The sequence below is a fragment of the Dermacentor albipictus genome, chromosome 1 (genome assembly GCF_038994185.2).
Source record: "Dermacentor albipictus isolate Rhodes 1998 colony chromosome 1, USDA_Dalb.pri_finalv2, whole genome shotgun sequence".
NCBI lineage: Eukaryota > Metazoa > Arthropoda > Arachnida > Ixodida > Ixodidae > Dermacentor > Dermacentor albipictus.
In genome coordinates this window covers 346804290-346817829 of record NC_091821.1, presented here as the reverse complement: position 1 = coordinate 346817829, position 13540 = coordinate 346804290, and the positions used below count along the sequence as shown (strand labels likewise).

The 13540-nt window shown below is 49.3% G+C and overlaps 1 protein-coding gene and 1 long non-coding RNA gene across 5 annotated transcripts in view; one reads left to right on the top strand and one right to left on the bottom strand.

Moving 5' to 3' along the window:
• LOC135919775 (transcription factor Sp9-like) overlaps positions 1-858 on the bottom strand; it is a 189072-nt gene extending 188214 nt beyond the window's left edge. For all 3 annotated transcript variants that reach the window (XM_065453953.1, XM_065453724.1, XM_065453886.1), the window contains exon 1: positions 387-858. The gene's annotated coding sequence lies outside the window, so the exon portion shown is untranslated. The remainder of the gene's footprint in view (positions 1-386) is intronic.
• LOC135920280 (uncharacterized) overlaps positions 1-13540 on the top strand; it is a 237483-nt gene that overhangs the window by 197820 nt on the left and 26123 nt on the right. The gene's annotated exons all lie outside the window — the stretch shown is intronic.

Below are 13540 nucleotides of genomic sequence, written 5' to 3'. Positions count from 1 at the left end.
TGCTTTTGTTTGTCCTTGTGTCTGGGCTTCGCAAGCCGCAAATACCAGGGAGTGTGAAACGTAGCGTGATCGCGTCAAAGTCACACAAGCTGGGGAATGCATGAATAGCTGCACTCCGCATTGTTGCACGCGTGCCATGATGAAATCTAAAGTACGTTTTATTCATTATCAACCAACAATCCATCCTTGTTTCCACAAAGGAGATTGGGCTTCTCCAATGACCCCACGGGCGTGAGAGGCTGCTATCACTTCCACAGTAGCGCGTCGCTTAGACCCGTTGGACGGCCGGACAAAACGAAAAGGCAAACTTCCGCAATGACCGAGCGTTCCGTCCACGGGCAGTCACCATTAACCGGCGGCTTCAATGGGAAGGACGTGGGACTCACCGTCATGCCACGTGACGTCACACGTGACGTCAGTTGGCGGTCACTTGACGAGAGACCACGGGGACAGCACGGGCCGCGGTGGTGGTGGTGGCGGTCGCCGCGCCAGACCCGCGTCGCGGCAGGAGCCGGTTCACGTAGTCCGCGCACATCCACGGGGAATCGCCGAAGACAACGACTCGTTCAGTGCAGACACGCAAAACCAAGTGATTCCTCCGCTTCGCTCACTCGTGGAGACCACGCCGTAGCGGAAAAGCACCAGGCGGGGGTGTCAAAACGCCGCATGCAGACAGCCGCGCGGACATCGCGTTCAAGGCATGGCGACCGCACAGCGCACAACGGCGACGAAAGAAACAGCAGTGGCGGCAACCCGCCGCACAATTTGCACGCGAAACCGACACCGCCGGCCAAGCGAGCAATTATCGCACCCGCCGTGGAATTCGCCGCCGAGCACGGCACGGGCACCGCAGACAGACGCCCGGGGAACCGCGCCTATTCGGAGTACGCGACTGCGGCGCGGCGGGACACCGCATGCGGAATAGGCGGAGCCACGCGAATGACGTCAGCGTGCGTTCCCGCCCAACACGGACCACCGGCACGGCCCGCCCGCGGTACGCCGTTCGGCATTCGTTTATGCCGATTGGAATTTTTTCGCCGTCCCAGCGTTGCGCCTGAGTAGTCCGCTTGCGCGAGAGGCGCCTGAGCGCGCGCAATTTGAGCGGCTTTTCTCGCCGCCGCGGCGACGGCTCTTGCCTTGCGTGCTGGTTGCCGGCGGCGTTGGAGTAGACGCATTCGTTTGTGCCTCCGTCGGCCCTCGTGGAGAGGGGCGCGGTGCGGCGTAACCCGAGACTGCACGCATGCTCCGGGACAAGGCGCGAGCGTGAGGCTTCGTTCTCGCCTAGCTGCGAAATGCTGCGGACTGCCCTAATGGCGAAATCGGCGTGCACGTGAGGCGTGTTACGGTTAAAACAAGCTCGTGATTTAGGAGCCAGTTAAGCTCTAATTCTAGGGTGCTGGCGGAGATGGCTTAATGTTTTACGAATCGGTCGCTCGAGCAGCCTGCGCAAGGCTATCACGTGTGGGCTGTGGCATTCAGCTTATAGCGGCAGCTCGCCAATGTGCTGGCATTCGTTTCATATAGACGCTTGCTTTATTCTGTCTTGCTGGTCTCGTGTGGCGCAAAAGAAAGGTAATTAGGATTAATTGTAATAACGACAGTAATGAAGTTAATTGTCTACCGTCTTCGAGGCGATTGATTCGAAAAGCTGGTTATATATAGCTCGAATGACACTACCTGCAGTTGTCGCATCCACTCTCGGAGAGCTTAAAGGCGGACCAAACTATAGCTTCCATAACCGCCCAAGAAAGACAGCGGGGGAATAATTATTACGAAGACGGCTGCCCAAGCCAACTTTTTGCCTCTGCACGCTTTCTCCGCTCCACTCAGGCGACGGCCTTATCGGATTTGAGCCCACATTAATAACAATTACAGACGCAAAGTCGGACAGTTAGATTATGCAAATCGCGCGCATGCAAGGTTCTATAATTAGGTTTAATAACGGCGCTGACATGTACAAATGTGCGTCGTCTTCGTGCTCCCGTGCCAAGTTGGTCGGTACTGCGCCCGCGCGCGTTGTATATACGTGTTGTCTCAGTGATATTTTCCTCATCTTTCGCTCAGAAGTAACCTTACATCGTTAGTAAGACACGTGCAGCCTCCCGGTGAACCCCGAACACGCAGCCACTCTTCCAGGAAGGCAGCTGTAAAATGTGGAAACGTCCCGGCAGCGGCATCCTGTGTATATACACGACAAACAAGAAAAAGAAAGAAGAAAGCTGTATGAGAGAAAAGAAAAGCTGACGAAGGTGTGTATAGGGCGCGAGGCAGCCCTTAACGACACTGAGGTTATCAATTTTCGTTAAGCGTCGCCCCGGGCGCCTCTTGCAGGTGTGCATGCTGATGCGTTCACTTGTGCACGCAACGTTTACGCGCACGCTTTGTAACTGGCCGGAATCTCGTCGGAAGCCGGGGACATGCTGGTTTATGAAAATCGCGTGGCAGCGGGCGCGCAATAAATAGCGCGTATACATTGGGAGTGCATGCATGTGTGCTCCTGTGCGGGGTTACCAACGAAAACGTGAACTAGCCTCAGTTAAGTGTGAAGGGCTAACGCGAGGCGATTAGTGATATTTGTCAGTGTGTATTGCTGCAAGATTACCAGGTGCCCCACCATCTTATTAAGACAAATCAATGTGCGCGTTCGTACATGTGTTCTCTGAACACAATGCTAGTGAAAGTTGACAGAGAAGGTATGAGGTTAATTAAATGAAGAGCGTGTCACGAATGGACAATCAATCCTTCAGTACATGAACACTGAAGACGTGTGATGAACGTGACGCTTTATGGGCTCATAATAACTGCATCTTCAAATTGTTTTGCCCATTCTCGTCCAATTATAGAACAAAATGATATGTATATCAACATCCACCACGCGTTGAACGCGACATAACAAAACACGCAGAACGAGCACTGCTGACAATTTCGCGGCTTAAGTTGGTTGTGCTTGTGACGTTAACGAGTTAAGCGGTTCGTTTTTACATGCAGGAATCAAGGTCGATCGTTGCATGAACGCGAAACGAAACGTGAAGTATGTCGGAGTTCGCGATGGAGATTTTCTTAGTGGGACAGCATATGAGCATGAATACCCTGTCAGTGTAAGCGCAATAGGAAAGGATCAGTAAAAGGAGGAAACGAGGCGTAGGGGTGCATGGGGGAGGGGGGGGGGGGGTGTTAGTATATTGCAGTTAAACCTAGCCTTGCGAAAATTGCCGGGAGTTGCTCCGTCCGAAATCCGCTTGCGAAATGCGGTAGAGTCTACATAGAGCCCGTCACAGCACATATATGCCAGACTGACGGATTTGAACGTGGACCGCAATATAGCGAACTTAAGCAAAAGGGGTTCTTTGGAACTAGAGGAAGATGGAGGAGACGTCTGGACGGAGAACTAAATTATATATATATATATATATATATATATATATATATTGAGAGAGAGAGAGAGAGAGAACCTTGATGTTTTCTATTAAAAATTTCCTTTGGCATCAATGCCAGCTTTCTCTTTCACAAGTTTTGTATGGTCTCTACGTTCCATGCTTGCAACGATTTTGTTTCAGGAAACGTGAACGTGCGCGCTTTGCACAAGGTCGCTACAGTCGCTGGCACGTACACGGGTGCATAAAGGAGTGTCCAGTGGGACAGCTGGCACGCAGCGCTTGCGTATACAGTGCACATGCACACGCACACACGCATGCGCTAACGCCAGAGCTCGTATATACACGTGTCCATCCGAGCTGGCGCAAGCACGTCGCCGGCCTCCCACGGTGACGAGCACGAGCGGTCTTGGAGCGTGCTCGCGGCGAGCGCAAGAAGAGAAAAAAAATGGCGTACGCGGCGCGCACTCGTGTCCGCGCGTGCTCGCGCTGCAACGAGAGTCTAATTAATTTGGCGGCCGCGGCAACTCGCGCTGTGGGAGAGAAGATGGGGGGGGGAGAGGACACGACGCTTTCTCGGCCGCGGGACCTACCGTATAATGACCACCTGCGTAAAGCAAATAAAGCGTCCCGGGCCGTGTAATTTTTATACCGGAGCCCACGTTTATAGCTCGCTCACACTCTCGCGCGTGCGCGTGGTTCGCCGGGCCCTCTCTCTCTCTCTCTCTCTCTCTCTCTCTCGTCTCGGCGCACTCGCCGATTTAATTTCGGGTCCGCGCCGCCGCTTGCGCGCTCCGCCTCTTCCTTTTCTTCTTGCGCCCCTCAGTGCTTGGTTGTTCCTTCCGATTTTCTCTTCGCCATTCTCTCTCTCACACACACTTATCCTCTCGCCACCTACCGTTTCTCTCTCTCTCTCTCTTTTCTTTTTCTCGGACTCTCAGTAACGTGCTTCCTACGCCAGAGGTATATACGCGGTATATGGACTGAAGTCATGTTATCCATAGCACAGCTAAGCCGGTGAAAATCGGCGCGTTGACTAAACTTCGATCCGCTTGTCTGCAGCATCATAGTGGAAGCTGCGAATAGGGCAACAATATGGCCGTATACGTGACGTCGCGTGAGCACTATATATATAACTATACCCACGGACGTCGTCGGAAAATGACGTGTACGCATATCCAAACATGTTTTGGCGAATGCTGATTAGAGCGTATTTGTGAGCAATTGAATGACGGCCCGCGGACGGCAGTCAGAATTTGTACTATGATTTTATTATTAATGGCTTAAAATATGGGCTCTGAGGATATTACCGCGGTGGCTATGCGACAAACTAAAGGAAACTATTCAAGAAATATTCATCGCAGCGTCTTGAAAAAGCTATATACGTTAAGTTAGTAACGAGAGAAACGACAAGGAAGAGGTATATAGGGAGGCTAACCGAATTGAGCCCGATTATCTAATGCCTGAACCAGAAGCAACCAAAATTTCCACAGATGGTTGGTATAGATGTTGGCAGGCGTCGACGCTCAACGAATTTCATTGTCGTCTCTCGACCGCGTGGTCTCGGCTTCGGCGAATACTTTAAGCGCGGCGCAGCGTAAATCCAGATTCCGCTCACTTAAGCGTTCTAAACGCAAGCAGCTTTTATACGCTCGAATGTTACGAATGTCCCACTGTTTGTGTCGGTAACGAGTTGAACGATGACGCAACACGAACCGCGATGATTGCGGTATACGCCGGTATCTTGGTCTTCAGCCGCGAATGGCCTCCGAGCTCGCTCGCGCTGTTACGTGATTGGCCCAACGTGCCGTCTCTGAGGACGTTGCCCGTGCTATTCAACCGAATAGCTTTCGTTGGCTCTTGCGTCTGTTCCTATGGTTCGCAGCCGGTGGTCTGCGGAAGGACTTTCACCGCCGATGTACAAAGGCGCCGATGCAAAGGTCGCGTGCTCTCGCCTAACCGAGGCTCGTTCGCCACGGACCGCCGTGCGTTACAGCTCTTTGACACGCACCTGCTGTCGCGCGAAAGTCTTGCAGCGTCCGAATGTTTACAGAGAGATGCTGTGCTAAGAGCGCTCGGGAAGGTCTGCGTTCCTCTTCTTCCGCAGCCCTCTCCCTCCGTGGCTGCGGGAGAGGGCTCATAGGGAAGAGGAGGAGGGCAGCCACCTCTCAAGCCGGCGCTCGCGCCATATAGCTGGAGACAACGTTTACATACGACGCATCGGCTTATAAGCATAGCCAGCTACACCGTCTCTACGGATGTGCTGGTTAATGGCTCTTTTCTTTATACTGAATGACGCAATGAAACAACAAACGCTACCTGAACATTCTCACTGCAGAAAATATACGATACGCACATCGTTTGCTTAATAAAGCGAATAGCTTTGCAGCTAGAAGCGTTCGCCTATTCGCATACATTGATAATCGTCGTCGATCGTTTCTGCACGACTTTCACTTAATTTCTTCGTGCTTGGCGAGCCACTTCCGTCGTCGGAAGCTGAGTTCTGGCAAGGGAAGAATTCGGCGTCGTGCGAGCGTGACCCAGTGTCGCATTGTTCTTAACTATGCCCCCCAGAGACCCACGCCAAAAAATTCTGTCGTCAGTTTCTCTTTTATTAATGTAATAATACCGCGCATGCCCCGAGTGCCCAGCGGTCTTTGTAAGTATGGCACGCATCGCGAACTGCTTGTTTACTAATTAAAATTTACGCTATTCCGTTGACACTGGCAAGAGTCCGTCGATGTCCCAGAACTGTGTACACTTGCCCAAGCATCTCCGTCCGCATCCGGTCTGAATGTAATGCAAACGATGAGGAAAAAAGAAGCCTCAGGGGTTTCCTTTTTAACGGAGGAAACGAAATTGGTGGGAGGGCAAGAAAAAAATATTCGGCGGATCCAACGTATACATGACGGAATGTACGTGTAGCGGTAATTTAATTGCTTTATAACTATACGGCGATGCATAGAATTTTGTGTGTACTCCCATCTTATAGATATGCAACGTGTAACGCATGCAAAGTTGATGTTTATGCTTTACATCGCTCACAAGCTATGCCGAAAGGCCAAGTCCGAGTGTGGTGGATGCACTGTGTTAGACGTCTGTATACGCAGCGAATTCACAAGGACGAAGGCGATGTATTGTGCTTGTCGTGCTATATATGGTAAAAATTAACCCGGAGTATCCCGCTATATATACAGCGTGCCTCATAATCATATCATGGTTTTGGTACGTAGAAACTCCACAATGTAATTATTTTACTATACATATGTAGAGAGCCTAAATGCAAACGCTGTTTTGCAAGTATATATATAGGCTCTCTATATTGGTGGGAAAGCGCCATGAGACTTCTATGTCCCCGCACACACCACACGTTGAACATAATGGTTATAACGCCAGGCCAGTCTTAAACATCACTACGCGGTGGCCCAGTGGCCACCGCACTGAGCACGAGGTCAAGGGTTCGCGACTGCAATACATGCTAAGGTGGCCGCGATTTGAAGGAGGCGAAATGCAAAAAAAAAAGAAAAAAAAACCTGGGGTATACATATAATTTAGTGCATGCTAAAGAGCCACAGTGAGTTGACGTTGATACGGAGCCCTATACTCTCAGACGACGCTGTCCTCGATGTGTGCTTCTTATAGCGCAAAGTATTATTTGCCTCTTACCGGGCACTTTGCGGTATTGTAGTATATAGGTAGCTTCCTGTATCGCATCCTTTCGGGCTCGCTTCAATAAAGAAATTCTTGTTACATGGCGGCATCGAACCTTGGTCTGCCAGAGCAACAGCCCGATGCTCCGACCATGCACTATATACATACGGGCCACGCACACTTCCCTTGTGAGAACGCGAACTTGTTTTTTGAGACAATCGGCGGGTGCGTCAGTCGTACAGCGCACACAAGTTTCCACTATAGGCCACGGATGCAAGATAGAGGTGCTCAAATAATATGCAAACTCCCTCCTATAGCAGTTATAGGAAGGAAGGAAGGGAGCAGATATAGACGGAAAGACAAGGAGGTTCGCCTGTTCTCAGACCGGCTATAGCTGCCCTGCCTAGCAGTTATAGCTCTACAGTGTACTGCTCAGGAGCACTTGCCCTCACGAACGGCCGAAAACAACGCTATATACAAAGTCGTTGCCCATATATCTGCGGTGGTGCGACCTTATACCGCCTGTCGTCGGTGGTGAAAGAATGACTTGGCCGTTTGCATTGACCTGCAAATATGCATGTATGATTCATAGGCAGCCATTCGATGATAATGAATCAACAGCGTGTGATTCATTAGCCCGCGGACAATTAACGACTCTGGCGATGGTGCTCGGCGAACTGTATTTAATTAGGTGGGAAAGGGAGAGAGTTAAGGCGACACCCGTGAGAAAAGTATGGCAAGAGCTGCGTGAATGTTGCTCAAACGCATCAGTCTGTGCTTCTTATCTCTCTATATTGCACACGCGCGTGGTTCACATATATCACCTGACAGTGACGCTGAGTGAGTGCATGACATTAGTTTAAAAAATATTATGGAGTTTTACGTAGCAAAGCCACTATCTGATTACAAGGAACGCCATAGCGGTGTTCACAATCACCAGCAGCCGCCATAATCTCTGGCGGCTGCTGGTGCTCGCAGAGCACACATTTTTAAGGAAATTTGGAACAAGCAGAGTCGAAAGAGCACTCTCACTCTCTGCCTGCGCTTGTGTTTTCTCAAGTAAACGTGCACTGGGAACACCATCGAAAGGAACCGTTACTGATGTGCCCTTAGTTGCACCCCTGAAGGCCGCATTGTATTGCTATATATATATATATATATATATATATATATATATATATATATATATATATATATATATATATATATATATATATATATATATATATATATATATATATATATATATATATATATATATATATATATATATATATATATATATATATATATATATATGTATATATATATGTATATATATATATGTGTGTGTGTGTGTGTGTGTGTGTGTGTGTGTGTGTGTGTGTGTGTGTGTGTGTGTGTGTGTGTGTGTGTGTGCACAGCATATCGTGCATCCATAAGGGAAACATCGCCTGGGAGTTGTGTATGACAAGGACGCTTTTTCCCCTACCATATGAAACCAATCTCAACGAGATTTTGTCGCTATCTGGGTTGCATCTGTGTATCGGATGCAGAGCAGAATCCGCGCTATTTTTTGTGTGCATAGGGCCCACTGAAAGCGATACCATGTCGCTTCCTCTCGTATATATGAGCCCGTCCTTGAGCCATGCCGGGTTCCCCGAAACGTATACTTTCCCAAATGGTTAAAAACAGAAAGAAAGTGTGCACACGCGCGCTGGCTATAGTATGCGCAGCCCTGCACCTGCAGACCGTGTATACGTAGAACACCAGTGTAGTGTGTATTCGCTCCGCCTTCCTCATGACTTAGGGCGATACTTGCGGAGAGACGAGCGAGAAACAATGTTCGGCTTTTCTTCCCGGAAAGTGAGCGTCGTTCTCCATCTTCGTTAGGAGCAAAAATGCGGACCAGACCTCCGGGTGGAGTCCCGAGACAGTGCCTGAGAGCGCGCAGCAGAACCGCTTATAGCACGAGCGACAGTGCGCAGGAGCAAACTCAAAAAATAAAAAAAGGAGAAAGACAAGCGAGAAGGGTGGAGCGGCCCTGTCTGACGCTGTAGATCGCGTTTCTTTTTTGCCTTGCCCAAGGCACGGCGTGAAACGAGCAACTTAGCGCCCCTTCCTCTCCGACACCATGCTCCTTCCTCCTCGTCCTCCGTCGCGTTCTGAAAAATTCCGGATCAGTACCACGTGTTCTTCCCTGCGCCCCTCGACCGGTGCGCGGTGGATGGACCACTTCGCGAACGCCCGCTCCACGGCGCATATAGCAGGCTAATTGCTGCTACGACCGGGCGATAGAGTGGCGATTTATTGGCATTCTTGGCGCGTCTCGGGACCCTCCCACTTTTCCGACGTTTATTTTTAATTATTGCACCCTCGCAGTACACTGTATGCCCGAGCATGCGTCCTTTTTCGTTGCTTACCTAAAAGCTTATTTCTGTATGTTGTTGACGCCGCGCGCCTTCGTTCATTTATTATTATTGCTTTTTTGTTTGCGTCGGGTTTCAGGTTCTTGCTCGCCACGCGCTACAAAGACAAATGCGCTCATCTGTATACGAGCTTGCGCATATATATAGTGTGTGAAACTTGAGCCTGATACGCGCACGGTGCGTATGATCGCCTTTTTTGTTATTGTTGTTGTTGACGTTATGTTTCTGTCTGTGTGTGTGTGCTTTAGAATGCCTGGCCTGGCCCGCGACTTCGCTAAATTCTCGCTTGCCACATGCTGGCAAGAGTTCTCCCATCGCCTGAATATTCATGAGATGTCGTAAGGCCAGCCATAAGCGCCTCCCTTCTTTTTTTTCATCTTCCGTCGAGATGCGGCAGTTTAACGACGACATCTCGTGAACGAAAACAGCGTCTTCCCAACCCGATATAATGGATAGAGGGCATGCGCCTTCTTCGTCGCGGATGGATATTGTTCGAGGAGAAGTGGTTTTCGCCTGCAGCTGCGCATACTAGATCGAATGGCAACAAAAAGGGAAAAAAAGAAAAGAGAGACATACAAAACAATATCGGCAATTGCTTTCAGAATACACCACAAAGTAAAAAAAAAACAGTATTGGATGCCCATGGGCGCCTGCTGCGGTAGCCCAGCGGCTATGGCACTCCTCTGAGCATAAGGCCACGTCGCGACAGCCACATTTATATGAAAACAGAGCGCAAACATAATTGCGCGATGACCTTCCTGCGCATTTCAGAGAAGTTCATATGGCTAAAATAAGTCCAGAACTATCGCCTAGAGCAAGCTATCGAGTGGTAAAATCAATCAATCAATCAATCAATCAATCAATCAATCAATCAATCAATCATTCAATCAATCAATCAATCAATCAATCAAAACTTTGTGCAGTGCACACCAAACATTATGTATCCCATAACCGTGGGCATTCGAAAGTATACATTGCAGCCTCTATATATATCCCCGCGTGTCGCTCATCGCGACGACGGAAACAATATACTTTGAAAAGAAACGCTCGTAATTTATTCCGAAACTATGTATTCACAGTGTCGTACATGCACTACACAAGGGGTTCCATCAATCAAACTTACTCCATGCCACCGACGAATTATATATGAAAACGCCCTCGCGGACGGGACCCAGCGAGTATAACCTTGACTTGAACCGTATACACCATGCGCACGCAAAAAGGCTATCCGTCTCTAATGCGCGAAGGAAGGCCTCCAAGGAAGGCTAATTATCATTAGCGAGTCCCATTCGCGCCGTCCAGGGCAGGCACATCCGTCCTCTTCTACCCCGCCGCCCACACAGCGAGGTTTGTCTGCGCGATGCCCTCATATCTGGGAACAGCGCGCGAGTCGTATATATATACGCACGTATACGCGCATGGATTCGGGCAACGTGGTATAACAAGCGAAAAAAAAAATACTAAGAATACCGAACAACAACAACCGTAGAGCCACGCTGCAAGCTCCGCGGCGATCCTCGGAGACCGACCGGAGCACCTGACCTCCGGAACGCGAATCGCTCGCGGCATGACGAACCCGAGGAACTTCGGAGGCTGGCGCGTACCGCGCAGCGCCGGCAATTAATCCCCGTCCGGGAAAGCGTTTATACGATACACCGGCTCTTCCATCTCTTGCTTCTTCTGCCCAAGCGGAGGAGCTCGCTCCGCATCCAGCAGAGCCAGCCCAGTTGTTTCTCTTTCTTCTAGCAACTCTTGCGCGCAGACCGCGGGGGTCGCGCGCGCGCGCGGCAGATCCGCTTTCAAAGGCGTCGCGCCGCGCCCTTCCCGCGAGTGTAACAGAGTTCTTGCTGATTTCGCCACAAGCATCGATGACGACGCGGTTTCTTCCCTTCGCGTGAGCGCGCTTGCGCGCTGAGGCGCCCCACGGACCATCGCGCTCACCTCTGCATCTCCCTCTCTTTCGGTGTGCGCCTTTATCGTTCCTTCGAACGTTCCGCCGAGCATGTATTATGTGTCTACGCACGGGGCTAGCGGTGCGAGTCAACGAAAGCGGCAACGGGCAGCTCTCCTCCTGTTTGTGTTCTCTCTCATACTAATGAGCGCAGCCCCTTGACACGCCTTCTGTGAGGCTGCCTGCCAGGCCTCCTCGCTTGCGCGATGCGCCCGGCGTGTAAATCTATAGGGACACGCACAGACACCGCAGCGCATGGGTGCTCCTCGGTAGGGGGCAGGAACACGCCGCCCACTTCCAAACCAGCGGTATGTACACTCACACGCGGCCCGGCGTTCTGCAGATTCGATAAGGCATTGAGGCACGGGAAGAATGGGCTTGCGTAACCGAATCAAAGAGCGCGCGCCCACAACCATTCTGCTTTGTGCAACGATTCTGCGACTCCGGCTCCCTTGTATATACGGCAGAAGCTTGAAAGCAATTCCAGTGCTTTGAACGTGTGGTGGAAAGGAAAATGGTGGGCGTAACAGGAGATAAAATAGAGAGCAGTATAAGTTAGAAACCAAACACGAATACATTTACGAAAGAGTGCAAAAGGTGGAGCTGAACAGGTCCTCTGTAATGCGTAGAACAGATAACCAGTGGAATGAGGAGAAACATAGTCTATCGTACCAGAGAGTTAGATCGCGTGATGGGATGATTTTCAAGCATATGTATGAGGTGGGTTTGCCTGAGTCACCCAGTACGAGGGTAATTGGAAATCACTTGGATTCCTTATCCTGCAGTGGGATAAATAAGGATGTACTGACGACGAGGGTGACCATGTACAGACAACATTTACTTTACTCTCTGCATATGGGCATATCCAAAACATACGTTTACATATTAAAGCACATGTTATTTGTTACACATAGTTACTTGATATCTCACATGCACAGAAATGCATGACACCTGCTGACTCCATGATTGGATAAGACCAAGCTTTAGCTCGTGTGCTCCTATCTAAATACATGTAAAAGGAGAATTCGTTTTTCTCGGCAACCATTGCGCCAAATTTGACGAGTTCTCTCGCATTTAAAAGAAAAACTTAAAATCTAGTGACTGTTGGTTTCGAATTTTTTATTTAGGTCGTCAATTTTTTTTAATGACAACCGGTCATGGTTAATGGTGTTGGGCTCCTAAGCACGAGGTCGCGGGATCGAATCCCGGCCACGGCGGCCGCATTTCGGTGGGGACGAAATGCGAAAACACCCGTGTACTTAGATTTAGGTGCACGTTAAAGAACCTCAGTTGGTCCAAATTTCCGGAGACCCCCACTATGGCGCGCCTCATAATCAGATCGTAGTTTTGACATGTAAAACCCCAAAATATAATTTTTAAAATTATTTTTAATAAAAATTGGCAAATATCGCAAATTTTCAGAAAACGAAACTATCAAGTTTACCACTCTGTAACTCAACAGTTGAAGATGATATCAATATTATGTGAATTGCATCTAATAGTATATCTAAACCAGACAAAATTGATATGTTACACGCTTTAGTAATATGAAAATACAGTTTTTGGAGCACCCTTGTGCACAACGTAACGAAGTCACGTAAGATATGAATTGACATGTCGAATTTGTCCGCTCTGAATGATCTAATGAGTTCCGTTTACAGAACCGCGGTATATGTTCTTCATGCAGAACAATTAATTTTTTAACTTCTTGTTTATATTTTTTCACACTTTCCAAGTTTTGAAAATTCGTTTGACAGAAGCCAAGCCCTAAATCGAAATTCCGCTTCCAACAGTCACTAGAATTTAACTTCCTCTCTCAAATGTAAGAAATTTAATGGAAATCAGTCCAGGGGTTAGCTCAGAAAAGCGTTTCTGCGTTTGACGTGTACCTGAATAGGCCGCGTCGGAGTTGGGCCCGAGCTAAAGCTTCCTCTTAAGTAAAAACTGTGAAGCGGCGAGCTTGTTATGGTCGTTGAGACATCTGTCCTATAGTTTTAACACTATTGTGGCTATACCGCCAACTTACGCGACACGCCATAAGTAGTTTGCACGCGTGTACCAGTATAATGCTATTTCCTCTCGTTTGCATGCGCATTGACTGAAGCGCTGTATACCAGACAGTATAGGCTGACCGGGCCTGCTGGCCGAAGCTTCCG